This window comes from Pinus tabuliformis, chromosome 5_2 (genome assembly GCF_031772625.1).
Source record: "Pinus tabuliformis cultivar Carrire ecotype Pingquan chromosome 5_2, CPIR1, whole genome shotgun sequence".
NCBI classification, from domain to species: Eukaryota; Viridiplantae; Streptophyta; class Pinopsida; order Pinales; family Pinaceae; genus Pinus; species Pinus tabuliformis.
The window spans coordinates 589,628,763-589,644,570 of record NC_142306.1 but is presented as its reverse complement, the minus strand read 5'-3'; positions in this window follow the sequence as shown (position 1 = coordinate 589,644,570).

Sequence of the window (15,808 nt, the reverse complement as noted above, 5' to 3'; positions counted from 1 at the left end):
AAGGTTTGTAAAAATAGTTACTAAAGCTGAAGGCTTGAAGAATTCTCCTTTGCATGGGAAAGAGAGTGATTTTTCATGTCTTCTACTAGAGGAAGATGATATCATTTCAGAAGAAACACAAGTACACCTAGCGGTCCAATTAGATGAGCAACACAAAACCAAAGGAAACGTATGGAAATTATACTTTGATGGGACTAATTCCAGAGAAGGTAATGGATCAGGGGTGTTGTTAGTATCCCCTGAGGGTAGCTTGATCCCACTTTCATTTAATCTAGAGTTTGAAGAAACAAATGGCATGGTGGAATATGAGGCAATACTCCTTAGGCTACAAACAACAAGGAATATGAATATTGATTGCATGACATTATATGGAGACTCTGATCTAGTGGTAAAGAAAATAAAAAAATTAGTGTCAAGCTAAACATCCCAGATTAAGAGCCTACAAAAATGAGGGGTGTGACTTCATGGAAAACTTCTTCTTGGAATTCAATGTTCAATTCCTACACAGGGAAGGGAACAGAATGGCAAATTCCCTTGTTGTAGTTGCAAGCAACTTTAAGCCTCCTCAAAACCCACTTCTGACGTATGAATTCGAAGTCAGATACAGGCCCTCTATACCCAATAATGTAAAGAAGAGGAGAAAATGAAAGAAGAAAATACAACTGCATGGGAAGAAACAATTGTTGGATATAGAGTCCTGCAACTAAAGGGGAATATTATTCCTCATGTCTTAGTCCCACTGGAGGTACTATTCAATAAGAACGATGTAGCCTCAAAACCTACAGAACAAGGAGTGGATGAACAGGTGGAAGACTGCAATATTGGCTCGAGGGATGAACCTCAAATGGTTAAATTGTCAAAAGAGATCCCCTTGCAATATAAACAAAGGTATTTAAATCTCTTTAAAGTTTATAAATATGTTTTTGCTTGGTCCTATGATTATTTAAGGAAATTTTATACTAACTTTCTCCAGCATAAGATTCCTCTAAAAGGTGGGATAAAACCTTGTAAATAAAATCTCTAGCAGATCAATCCTATCTTGCTCTGATCCGAATGGAAAATGGCATCAACCCATGGTATTGTAAGTGGCATCCACTCATGGTATTTATCCACCCATGGTATTATAAGTGACATCCACCCATGGTATTCATTCACCCATGGTATTTGCCCATGGTATTGTGACATCCACCCATGGAATTGACCCGTGGTATTGTGATATCCACCCATGGTATTCATTCACCCATGGAATTTACCCATGGTATTGTAATTGAAAAATACTATAAGTAACAAGTTGCATTTTGTAAAGGGGTAAATGGTCCACCACAATGTAGTCCTTACAGTTACTATCTGTTTTAATAAAAAAAAATCTTTGTGATTTTGTTTATTGGGCATTCTCCTCTTTTTTCTTTTGGAATTTCAATTTTTTAGATCTTGGGGGCCTCCCCCCAAGATCCGGATCAGTGGTATCAAAGCAGGTTATGATTCCATGGGAATGGGGGTTTGATGCATATTTCAGTTTCAAATTTTGCAGCAATATTCAACAAACTTCAAGCATCTGCTACATCCACCATAGAGCATTTTCTTGGGCCAAGAAGGAATAATTTTTCTTTTTTCATTTTCTTGCAGGAATCGATTTGCAAGAGTCTCACCCATGAGCAGTATCGACTCTTGGCGTGTTGTAGAATGATCCTGGAATCTTGGGGGGAGGCCCCCAAGATCTGAAACATTGAAATGGATCTGTCTGAAAAATTACCAGAAGAAAAAGAGTAGAATGCCCAATAAACAAAACCACAGAATTTTTTTATTAAAACAGATAATAACTGTAAGGACTACATTGTGGTGGACAATCTATCCTTTTACAAAATGTGACTTGTTACTTATAGTATTTTTCAGTTACAATACTATGGGTAAATTCCATGGGTGGATGTCACAATGCCATGGGTCAATTCCATGGGTGAATGAATACCATGGGTGGATAAATACCATGGGTGGATGCCACTTACAATACCATGGGTAAATTCCATGGGCGGATGAATAGCATGGGTGGATGAATACCATGGGTTGATGCCATTTTCCATTCGGATCATTCCTCCCTCTTTAAGAAGCAATGTTCCCCATTACGTGAAGTTCCTTCCTGCGAAGCCTTTGTTAAATATGAAGAGCCACTGAAGAGAAGGGTTTTATGTGGTTAACCCATAACCATGATGAACAAAGATCCGAGGATAGAGATACTCTGTAATGCTTTTGACCAACTGTGATACTGAAATTGTGTGGCCTAGAAAATGGACTTCGATGAAGTGTGGGTTTGTGGATGACCAATAACCATGATGAACGAAGATCTGAGGATAGAGATACCTTGTAATGCTTGTGACCAACTGTGATACTGACAGTGTGCGACCTAGCAAATGGACTTCAATGAAGTGTGAGTTTGTGTATGACCCATAACCATGAAAAACGAAGATCCAAGGATAGAGATACCTTGTAATTCTTGTGACCAACTATGATACTAACAGTGTGCGGCCTAGCAAATGGACTTCGATGACAAGGATTTTGTGCGGTTGACCCATAACCGTGATGTTGGTTGTTGATGAAGTAGTAGGTGCCTACATAGCCTAGGGTGGGAAGGCACGTCTCCAAAGAACCCAAACTGAATGTTGCTATGCTGAAACTGATGAATGTGAAGCAGGTGCCTACTAAAGCAGGGTGGGAGGGCACGTCTCCAAAGGGAACCCGCTCTGAATGTTGCTCCAGAATTAAAATGGACATAACTCGGTCAATATAACTCAGAATATTTATTATAACCTAGTTTTGGAAATAGAAGGACCATTTTTCATCTTCCCATGTGTTGGAAATCCTTATCTGGACACTCTAGAACCTCACATTCACGCTGCAACTTTTCCACTGTCACAAAAGTTCTAAAAAAATAACTAATTTTAAATCAACGATATCTCCCACATCTGAACTCTGATTTGACCCATTTTTTTTTAAATTGAGCGATTGTTTGAGAGGAGCTTAGATCTACAATCAATTTTGTGAAATTCGGAACCAAAATTTCAAAAAAAGATAGGAGATAATTCGTCCACAAATTGTCATCATAAACATTTCTGCAACATAGCTGATTTTAAATCAGCGATATCTCCCTCATCTGGACTCCGATTCGACTGATTTATTTTTCAATTTGGGTATTTTTCGCAAGGAATCCAGATATGTTATTTATTTTTGTAAAATTTTCACCAAAAAATTCATATATGATCTACAAACGCGCCGCCCAAAAACATTCTTGCAAAAAAATGAATAAAGAAAAATTCTTCCCGCTTGGTCCAAGAAATAGCTTTATGGAGGACGTAGCACATGCTTGAAGTTTGTTGAATATTGCTGCAAAATTTGAAACTGAAATATGCATCAAACCCTTATTCCCATGGAATCATAACTTGCTCTGATACCACTGATCCAGATCTTGGGGGGAGGACCCCAAGGTCTAAAATATTGAAATGGGTCTTGTGGGGGGGAGGCCCCGAAGATCTAAAAAATTGTAATGTCAGAAAGAAAAGGAGAGAACACCCAGTAAACAAAAGCACAAAAAACTTGTTTTATTAAAATGGAGAATAATTGTAAAAGCTACATTGTGGTGGACAAAACTGTCTTTTTACAAAATGTGACTTGTTACTTATAGTAGTTTTCAATTACAATACCACGGGTTAATTCCATGGGTGGATGTCACAATACCATGGGTGGATGTCACTTATAATACCATGGGTGGATGAATAACATGGGTGGATGAATACCATGGGTTGATGCCATTTTCCATTCTGATCAGTGGTATCAGAGTGGTCTACTTTTTCTCCATTTTTCTTTGCATGTCTTCAATGAGGTTGGGATATTAGAAGTTAGGGCTTGAACTGGTCGAACCTTTGCAATATCAACCTCGCAATTCCTGACAGCCTCCCATGCCGAATGAGAAGAAAGGCGAGGGGGCAGGAGATCCTATCAAAATCTTGCTCAAAGAAGCCCTCGAGTGACAAAGGAACATAATGATGGACATATTTGCCCAGATCCTTCAGCGATTACCCAGAGGTGACACATCGGCTTCCAACAGCTACTCTTGAAATGCCACACCCTTTAAGGTACAAGTTAATTTTGGAATCCCCATCTTCGAGGGTAAAATATACGTAGATGCCGTAGATAAATCATTAAATCTACTAGAAGGGTATTTTTATGTTCATGATTTTCCAGTCAGGAAAAGATTATTTTCGATCTTCTCAAAGTAGCCCCCCACATCAAGGATTGGTGGGAAACCTACTGCGAGCAGAAGGATGAAAGTATGGGCTCACTTTTTTCAGTCACACCCATTTAGAATTCATTCTAGGATGCCATCAAGGAGCAGTACTACCCTGTCAAAATCTATGAGGACAAATACATAAAGTGGACCACACTGCGGCAAGGAAGGGACCAAGATGTGCCAGAGTTCACAAACATTTTTCATACCCTTCGCACACAGTTGGGTATCAAGGATTCTGAGCTACATTTGGTACTCAAATACTGCAACTACTTACACAGGTACATCCAGGAAGAGATGGAGTTCCTGAACATCTCCTCTCTCGGCACGACATATCGATATGCTGTTAAAATCGAGCAGAAGTTTAAACAGAAGAAGTGAGACTTTGGATCTGCGAATCCGAAAACCAAAGGACAAAGCCAAGTGGGGTGACTCAAGACAACCCATCAAAGCCACAAGAAAAGAACAACCCCACGAAGTCAAAGAAGGACACAGGAAAGTGGTGTGAGTTCCATAAGAGCGCCACTCACAACACAAGTGAGTGTCGGACCAAGCAGTCACTAGTGGCTGAGTTGAAGACTTCAGAATCAGATGCATGTTCTGACACTGAGTCAGAACCTGACATGGGGAATGGAAAAGGGAAGCAGATCATTGACGCGGAGCCCAGCGCCACTGTTGCTACCACCAAGATCCAGAAGAATGAGCTCAAATATCCAGAGGAGGGGGAGCGTCTTTTCCACTCACAAATGTGGGTGAAGGGTTTGCCACTACAATTCATTATCAACAGTGGCAGACAAAAGAACCTCATTTTAGCAGAGGTAGTGAAGCGGTTGGGCCTACCGACTACACCACACCCGCAGCCGTACATTATCAGGTGACTTCACCAAGGACGAGATCTCCGAGTTTGTCAGTAGTGTCGCCTTCCCTACAACATCAAACCCTTCACAGACAAGGTATTGTGTGATCTTGCACCTATGGATGTTTGTGATGTATTATTAGGCCAACCATACTTGTGGAGGAAACATGTTGTGTATGAGTCAAGGCCTAGCGCTTGATGAGCCCCAGAAATGGGTAACTATATGGGCTCATTTTGCCTATTATTCTCATTTAATCCACCATTCTCCATAGTTTTATGCATGCTTTTGAATATATTTATTTTAATTGAATGAATGGGAATAGTCACTTTACCACAAAGTCTAACACATGCTTATTGCAGATTTTTGGACATTTTTGGACCAAGATCAAGCATTTATGAGCAGATTGGTAGCCAAATTCGAAGAAACAAGGCTAAGGATTTATAGGAGGGGTGTCTCCTGCACTAAATGACCCCTTCCTTGAGTTCTCCACCATCAGCTCGGAGTTCAACAGCCCACCAAAGATGATTTCAAGGGGCAGCCGAGCAAGTCTAGCGAAGTGGCTGTTATCTGCAATTTTGGGCAGCCAAGCTCCTAAAGTTAAGGAAGATTGTTGGGAGTCCTCGTTTGCATAATTAGGAAGGCTTCAAGCCTTAGTACTTTAGCCATTTGATAGTCTATTTTCACACTTTAGTGTAGCCCTATATCAGCACATTTTCGAGCTTCTTCTTGCAGACAATTTTTGTGATGTAACTATTATTTTTTTATCAATGAAGATGAATCCAACTTTGCACTAGCTCTGATATTTCTTAGGAGGCTGTAGCTCTTGGGGTTGGGCCCAACCCAAGTGCCCAGTACCTCCTTTGTGTACTTTTATGTGTTTTTACTGTATTCATAGAATAATTTCTGTTATATAGGTTAAATCTTTCTTTGTTTCTTAGGTTTTTTTTTATGATTAATGTAGTTTTTCTTGCTTTAGGTTGATTTGATAGTTTGATAATAGAAAAGATCCACAAAAGGGCTACCAAGCAATACTTGATCTCCTTTCTCCCTCCTTGGGACCATGAATTGAGACCAAGGCACACTTGCTACCACAAAAACGTTGTTTTTGCCTTCAAATGCAATTGCTAGTGTTAGATTTTGAGTTGGAAAAATTGATATCAGTTGTGTTTTCATACTTAGATCTGTTCTTACTTAGTTTCCATAGCTTTCTTGCATGGTTTCCTGTCTATAAACTTTTTTTCATCATGTTTCTAGTTTATAGGTCAAAATAGATAAATCTTTGTTTTTTAGTCTTTGCTTGGATCTGTTTTGGAAAGTAATGTGCAAAACACCTGTAAGACACTCCAGCCTATCCTTCCTCCATCATACAACCTGCTCCAGTACCTTGCTCAAGGTCTCCTTCACTCATTCGCCATACTTTCCCAACTTGCCCTAATTTCTACATTTTTGTGCAACATTGCTTTCTTCATCCTTGAACAAATCCAACCATCTTCATCACTCTTGAGCTTCATTTACCAGGTCCTATACCTCTTAACATCCCTACCCATCCTTCATCTCCACTTTCCCACCATTTTTCCACCATAAACCCTCTAAAAACCACTTTCGGCCTATTGCTGTAGAACTTCCTATAGAATTTCTTGTAGATCCCCTGCAGCCTCCTGTAGAAGTTCACGTGAGCGATTTTTCGAGATTTTAGCATGGTGTAAATCTCCAGAAGGGTGCTAGGGACCCCTTAGGTCCTCTTCACACCTTCCCAACCTCCTGCAAATGCCCACTTCATTTCCTTTTGCCAATAAACCTCTGCATAGTCAAAAATAGTTAAAACACATGCATAATAATTTTGCATAAAATTACTCATAAATACAAAAAGATGATTTTTCCATATTTTCCTTCAGACGTACCTTAAACACATGCATTTTACCTTTGCAATAGTCAATGGCATCCATTCCAGTAGCTTACATCTCTTTTCTTGCACAAATAGGGTTAGTTGGTAAAACTAGGGTTTGCTAGGGTTTGCATTTCCTTTTAGCTTTCATCTTCTTTCTGCAAGTAGACTAGCCTCTTTTGAGTTATCTTTCATCCATAATAGTTAAAAGCTTCTTCTAAGAACTCATAGAAGTTGACTTAAGCTCCTAGCGAACTTGTGCCAGTTGATCAAGTGACAGCCTGCAGTAAGAGCTAGTACTTGTGCATATAGCATTGTCGCTTCCAAGTTTGTTACGAACTACCGGATTGATAAAAGTAAAGTAGGGATTCCCAGAAGTTGTAGCATCATTGCTACAATACTAGAGCTCACCATCTTTTTGGCGCCATTGCCGGGGAAGCGTTAGAGTATTTTGTGATTACTGCTTTTCTTCTATTTTCTATTGTAACCTTTTGCTAAAGTAGTTTATTTCAACCAAAGTAGAATAGTTGTTTCATTTCAATTCTGCAAAAGTAGATTAGACCATTTCCTGCTTTCATTTCAATTCCACAATTTCATTTCAGCAAGAGTAGATTATAATTTCCTGCTTTCATTTCAATTCCGCAATTTTATTTCAGCAAGCGTAGATTAGCATTTCGTGCTTTCATTTCAATTTCGCAATTTCATTTCAGCAAAATAAATTAGTCCTTTCCTTCTTTCATTTCAATTCTGCATTTTCATTTCAGCAAGATAGATTTTTAGTTAGTTGCAATTCAATCCATTTCAGTTTTTGCAGGTACAAGTAGAAAAAAAGAAACAAAAATCACTCAAAAAAGAGATTTCCTTTCATGCCTCGTAGGAATAGAGACAATTCAGGAAAATTCCTACCCAACACTCCCACCACATCACTAAGTCACCCTTCTCTCTTCTTTGGTGGCAGTGATCCAGAAGAACCTATAGGTGAACCTCCAGAGATATACAAAGATCCTATAACAGAAGAAGAGCAAGAAACCATTCCTCCTGAGACCATGGCTGAAAACAGAAATGGTAGAGGAAATGGGGAGAGAGTATAAGGTGCCTTTCCCATCCGAGAGACCAATGGGGACACAAAAATGAAAAACATAAGTCCCTCAGCCTTACCTCACTTCCATGGGTTGACTACTAAAGACCTTGATACCTTCTTTTTTGATTTTGTTGTCCTTTGTCGAACTTATGACTATGCAGAAGATGAGCAAAAGTTGAAACTCTTTCCTTCTACCCTCAAGGATGTAGCACTACGCTAGTTCATGGGGCTACCTGGGAACAATATCACAACTTGGGCTCAGATGCAGCAAGCCTTTAACAACAAACACCGGGACTACTGTAGGTCAAAAGATACAAAAGAAGAAATCTTTCGAATGACCATGGGAAGTGATGAATCTTTAGAAGACCATGAAGAGAGGTTTCAACTCAGTTATAAAAGGGCCAGGTGCACACTTGACCCCGAATTTTTGAAGTTGATTCTGCTCAGAGGAGTCCCTGAAGACCTTCTAGATACCCTCCATTCACTGGTTGGGGGAGACATCTACTAGCTACCTTATGATGACATAAAGACTCTGTTTAGAAACCATTCTAGGGCAACCAGAAAGAGAGGTAGGGGAAGTCAACTCTTAGCCAGTACCCCCTTATCTAGTTCATTCCTTAAAAATGAGTTTTCAAATCAGATGGAAGATTTCAAAAGGGAGATGAGACAAACTATTTCCATGCAAGTGGATACCTTGCGAATCCAAAATAAGCAAGAGGAAGCCGAGAGGGCTTTGACCATCTTTTGTCCCAGGTGCACCAGAAAGCATCCTAGGAACAAATGTCCATTGCACTCTGTAGAAGTATTTTTTGTCTGTGAAGAAGACCATCCTACAAATCAGTGCCCTTCCTTTCCCGAATTTAAAGCTATGTACCAAGGATCTGAAGGAGCCACTGAACCACTCTACTTCATGAACCAAAGGAGGCCACATGGACCCAAACCTTACCAACAGGGAATGCAAGGGACATCCCAGACTTATTACAACCCCAATCAAGCCATTTCCATGCCTTCTTGGGGTCCCCCTGCTCATCCTTCCTGGTCCACACCCCCTCCTTGGTCGTATCCTCCTCAATACCATACTTAACCAGCTGCTCACTTGTTTCATTCTCACACTCAGCCACAACCTCAGTGGAATGCACCTCATCAGGGGTGGAGGCCCCAATACAACTCTCCTTCCTCTCTTTTGCCTCCACCACCTGCTCAACCACAACCATTACCTCTTACTCCTCCAAGACAACCCCAGATACCTGCTCAACTGAACCCGAACCCCAATAACAAACAGGCCCAACAGGTATATACTGGAGAAACAACATGCCCTACCTATGTTGTGGAGATTCAGGAGATCAACCTACAATCTGGGAATGTCCTCCCAGATAGCCAACCTCCTCCTAAGGAAGATGAGGAAGAGAAACAGGAAAGTGAACCCAAAGCCATTCCACCCTTTCCTGAGAGACTAACTAGAACCATACAACTAAACCCAAAAGAAACTGAACTTCTGGGAGAACTTAAACAGTTTTGTGTGAAAATACCACTTATCCAGGCCATAAAAGATGTACCAATCTTAGAAGAACCGAACAAGGTTGAGATGCATTAATGAATGTGCTATATGAATGCTAACCAAGAATTTTAATGCCAATTACATGTATGTCAGTTGATAATATGATATGTATAACATAAATTTTGGAGTTGATTATCACTAGCACTTGCGCAGTTATGGTATTCCCTTTTTATTAATTGTATTAATGTAATTTAGATTAGATCATAATAATGACTCCCATCATCGGATTATGGTTTTTTGGTTGTTTTGTTTTTTTTGTTTTTTATCTATGCACATTAATAATTAATAAGTGTTACATCTTTTAGGGTGCATACTTTTTGTGAAGTTTTACCATAAAAAGAGGTTTGCAAATGGGGAGATTTGATTCTATCACAGGTAAGTAGATCTATGTAGGTTCTTAAAATATTTTTTTTATCTCACAGCAAAAACATTACTTACTTTTAAAAAAATTGATCACAGAGAAGTGTTTCAGGCACCCAGGAAGGCACAAGAGAGATGCCCCAACTATCAATGTCATAAGACAACTGTCTGACCTAACGTTGGGACAGGTAATCTATCCAAAATATCTAGACCATGGGAGTCCTATAGTCAACGTCCACATCAATGGCACCATAACCCGCCACACCTTGATTGATTTAGGGTCTGCCATTAATGTAATGACCAGGGACACTATGCTTAAACTCAACCTTCAGAGTTCCCTAAGAAAGACCTCAACAATACTACAGTTGGCAGACCGCTCCAGTTGACTCCTGAGGGGATTATGGAATATGTCATGGTCTCCATTGATTCCTGGGAATACCCTGCTGACTTCTTAGTTCTTCAGCCAAAGGCAAAGCTCACTGGGTATCCCCTCATCTTGGGAAGGCCTTGGTTAGCTACTGCAGATGCTTACATCAGTTGTCGAGTTGGGAGCATGACCAACAAGAATGGGCATATGTCCAAACAGCTAGTCTTATATCCTCCTGCCCAACCTCTACTAGAACATGACTTACCTCTCTAGTTGGAGGAGGAAGATGAGGATGAAGTCTACTCCGCACCATTGTGCACACTGGAAGCCACCAGGGGAGGTCCTCAAACTGAGGATGATCTTATTGAGAATTTGATTCAAAATCCACCCCCCAATGTGCTGCCATTAGAAGAGTTGTGGAAGAAACCCAAGCCAATGCTTTAGTTGATATCTGTGTGGCTGATCCGACCTCTCTCCGAGTTAAGAATGTGGAGTTTGACCCTGAAAGAACCTTGAAGATCAACTCATCCCTATCCACCTCTCAGGAGAAAGAGTTGTGTAGCTTATTGAACAGCCATTTGGATGCTTTTGCTTGGAGCTACAAAGAGATAAAAGGAGTCCACCATTCAGTCTATACCCATCACATTTACATTAAAGAGGATTGTAAACCAGTCAGGCAACCTCAAAGGAGGATGAATCCAGCCCTTAAGGACATTGTCAAAGAAGAACTACAAAAGTTGCTGGATGCAGGATTCATCTACCCCATCTCTGGCAGCGAATGGGTTTCTCCTTTAGTGCTTGTTCCCAAAAAAAAGGGAAGTGGAGAATCTATGTAGACTATCGAGAACTTAACAAAGCCACCAAGAAGGACCATTTCCCTTTGCCTTTCATAGATCAAGTGTTAGATGGCCTGGCAGGGAAGAAGTTCTTTTCCTTCCTAGATGGGTTTAGCAGGTACAATCAGATCCAAATCAGCCCGAAAGACCAAGATAAGACCACTTTCACTTGTCCATGGGGTACCTTTGCCTACCGGGTCCTTCTCTTTGGGTTGTGCAATGCTCCTACCACTTTCCAGAGAGCAGTACTGAGTATATTCGCTGAGCTGGTTCATGATTCAGTGGAAATCTATACGGATGAATTTACCCCTTATGGTTCTAACTTCCAAGAAGCTCCGACAAACCTAAGGAAAGTTTTAGCCAAGTGTATTGAAATGAACCTATCCCTCAGTCCTGATAAATATGAATTCCTAATGACTGAAGGGACCATGCTAGGTCATACAATTTCTCAGCAAGGTTTACAGGTGGATCCCAACAAGATTGTTGTCATCCAAAAGGTCCTACCACCTCAAAAGGTAAGAGATGTTCAAATTTTTCTAGGCTTAGCAAGATATTATAGAAGATTCATTAAAGATTTTACTAAGCTAGCCTCTCCATTGTTTGGTCTTTTGGGAAAAGATGTTGAGTTCATATGGACTGACAACTGTCAAGAGACTGTGGATGCTTTAAAAGGTAAGCTGATAACTACCCCAATCTTGAGAGGTCCAAACTGGGCCCTACCTTTCCACATTCACACAGATGCGTCAAACAAAGCCATAGAAGCAGCCTTAGGACAAGTTGAAGAGAAGCTACCGTATGCCATATATTTTGTCAATAAAAACATGTCCAAGGCAGAGTTAAACTATACTGTAACCGAGAAAGAGCTCCTGGCTATCATCCATTCCCTAAAAAAGTTCAGAAACTACATCATTGGCTATCAAATGTTCATGCATACTGATCATGCTACAATTAGGTATTTGATGAATAAACCTGATGTAAACGCTCGTATCATTAGATGGTTACTTTTATTGCAGCAATTTGATTTGACCATTGTTGATAAGCCAGGTAAGGAAAATGTTGTTGCTGATTTTTTGTCTAGACTAGATTTGCCTACAGGTGAAGAAGGGATGGTGGATGATCAAATGCCAGATGAACACCTGTTTGCTATTTCAATACTCTGTCCATGGTTTGCTGATATAGCAAATTATTTGGTTTCAACACAGTTTCCGCCATACCTGTCCTCAAAAGAGAAGAGCAAGATCGTGAGGAAAAGTGCCCCATTCACTTGGATTGGGGGCAATCTTTTTAAACTTAGCCCAGATCAGATTTTGAGACGATGTGTCAGGGAGGAGAAAGTTTGTGACATACTCCTAACCTGTCATGATGGGCCCTATAGGAGCCACTTTGCAGCAAAGAGAACCGCCTTCAAAATTCTACAGGCAGGGTACTATTGGCCCACTCTTCATCAAGATGTCAAGAGATACATTAGTCAATGTGACAAATGTCAAAGGATGGGGAAACCTACTCCAAAGGATGAGATGCCCTCGCAGCTTCAAGTGACTTTCGAGCGATTTGAGAAGTGGGGCATGGACTTTGTGAGTCCTATCAACCCTCCTTCAAAACAGAATTCCTACAACATTGTGTGCACAGATTACTTGACAAAGTGGCGAAACAAAGGCAATCAAAGCAGCAACAGAAGAAAAAGTAGCTGAGTTTTTGAGGGAAAATATCTTCTACAATTTTGGCTACCCAAGAGAATTAGTCACAGATCAAGGAAGTTAGTTTACCTCTAACCTAATTGAAGACCTGCTCACTCATCACAAGATTAAGCACAGAACTTCCACCCCTTATCATCTGCAAGCAAATGGACAGGTGGAAGTTACTAACAGGGCTTTGGAAGGGATTTTGACTAAGGTAGTGAGCAGCAACAAAAAATATTGGGTAGATCGCTTGGTTGAGGCCACTTGGGCCTATAACACTACTTGGAAAACTATAACAGGTTTCACACCCTATGAGCTGGTCTACGGGAAGAATGCTTTGCTATCCATAGAATTTGAATATAACACATTGAGGTTGGCAGCGTAGCTGGACCTAGATCTCAGCCATGCACAACAAGAAAGATTACTTCAACTGAATGGATTAGATGAACAGAGAATGTAGGCCCTTCACCACTCAGAGGTAGTCCAACTTCAAAGAAAGATATGGGCGCTGCTATATGATTCAAGATACAAGGATTTCAAGGGCAAGCTGAGGACAAGATGGCTGGGACCATATACAGTGGAAACATGCAATGACAATGGTTCAGTCCTTATTCGGACCATTGATGAAGAAGCCATCCCCATGCTCATCAATGGGCATAGATTGAAGATCTACAGTAAGCCCCTTTCCAAGCAGGAGTTCATTGAGACTCTTGGTAAATCAGAATTGGTAGTGGAGCAGGTCCCTGTCTCCACTCCACCTACACCATGAACAAAAAAAAATGAAAAACACAAAAAAACACAAAAAAAAAGAAAAAAATGAATAAATGATCCTAAGGTGAAAACCTCTTAGAGGTGCCTAGGGCAGACAGTGAGGGTGAAAACCTCCTGGAGGCACCCCAGCTGTCTTAGACTAAAAACAAAAGAAAAATAAATAAAAAGAAGGAAAAAATAAAAAATAAACCTAATTTCTATTGAATAAATTGCAGGTTGCAAGAACGTTATTGCAGGTTTTAGGAGGATCGCACTAGACAAAGACAGAGGACATAACCAGGCTGCATGCATCCCTCACAGTCCATTCTTCCAGTACCATTACCCTTTCCCAAGATCTGGTCTCATTTGGTCTGAAATTTCACATCCTACAGGAAGTTCTGTATCTTCTACAGGAGGATCCTGTAGAAACTACAAAAGAGCCAAAATCAATCTCAGAAGAGGACCCGAGGGTTTGAAATATATCTATGAGGTCTGTGAACCTCCATGCCTCCATCCCTCGCCATATTTCACCCTTTTCAATCTCTGTACACCTTCATTACACTTGTTTTTATGTCCTTGCACAATCACACACAGAAATTTTGTTTCCTTCATGCTGCAAACAAAAAAATTTAAATGACAAATCAAAGCAGCAACCTTTTCACTCACCATACCTGATACACTCCATCTGTGATTCCTTGTCAGCTAAGACCCTCATCAGTGGTTGTATCCCTACTCATTTTAGCTTGAATTTTAGAAGGAGAAGCAGCTACAGGAAATCCTACAGGATTCCTGTAGCAGTTGATCCCTCTAAAAGATATACTCCAGAGATAGGGACAACAAAGTATGGCATATGAAACATGCAAGGAGCTCTGTTTGAATGTGTGAACATAAACAAAAGCCCAAGGCTGAGCATGCAGAGCGCAAGCAGCAACAGTAATGAAGAAATGAGTTCCAAAATCCGAAATATGCATAACACGACCGCGACTGCATAGGTAAGTGCCTAAACCTATTCCTCAATTACATGAATCATATTTCAAGGCTACGTGACTATGGGAATGGTTTGGATTGAATGGAATCAGTGGCCAGTTAACTGGCCACCCTAGTTCAGTTACACATCCTCGTGGAATTCAAACGAGCCCCATCAAATTCAAAACTACTGATCAGATACGCAGCCAGCACATGTGGTATGTCCATTCAGGAAGAAATATTCAGGACTGGTAGTGGTGGTAGCAGATAACGGGAGTAAGGGAGGTGATGGTGGTTAGATGGCATGCAGAAAAATTATGACCATGACGTAGGATCAACGGTCCGGTCCGGCCACCTCATCTCCTCACCACGAATCACGCCAGTAGTTAAAAGACATCTCAATTAAGACATTCACCACCCTTTGTTCATTTTTCATTCACGACATTCTCGACTGGAGTACGCACATACCACTTACAGAGCAGCTAACCAGTCGTCCTCCGCCAATTTTCTTCCTGTTTTTTTAAATCTCCCACCTATCGGGCTCTACAGGAGCACAGTTTCATTCTACAAGAGCCAGGAGGTTTCTACTGGAAGGTTTCTACAGGAAAGTCAAAGAACGGCTCTGCAAAAAGAAAACCCAAGATTTTTGTCAAAATTCAAGCTCAAAACGAGGTAGGCTCAGGAAAACTTCTTTGTGCATGATTTGTTTGAGTAAGGTGGTGAATTGAACACGGCATTAGATTGAAAAAAGAGAGTGAAAGTCTGCCTGTGCATTGAAAAAAAGTGAAAGTCTGCCTGCATATTTCCCTGAGTCTACACAGTTTCTTTTTCTCTGCATCTGAAATCTCCTCATCCTTTTTCAAATTCTCTTGTAAGAAATATACATGCAGCAGTAGAGGCCAGCCTGTGTACATGTGAAAAAAAAACGAATTTGCATATTTATCCACTTTCTGATAAAAGAACCTGTGTACTTATCCTTTGTTATGTAGAAAAAAATTTCTTTTCAAAAACAAAAAGTCAAATTCAGGGTGACAGTAGTTTAAAATAGGGGAATTATTTCCATTTGATGTTGTAAGGAGCACATGGGAAATTCCTTCTTGGTTTCAAAAAAAAAAGACAAACAAACAAACCGAATTCAGCTATCTTCTGTTTCAGTGTTGACTGTTTTTTTCCACCTGAGCATTTTCTTTTCT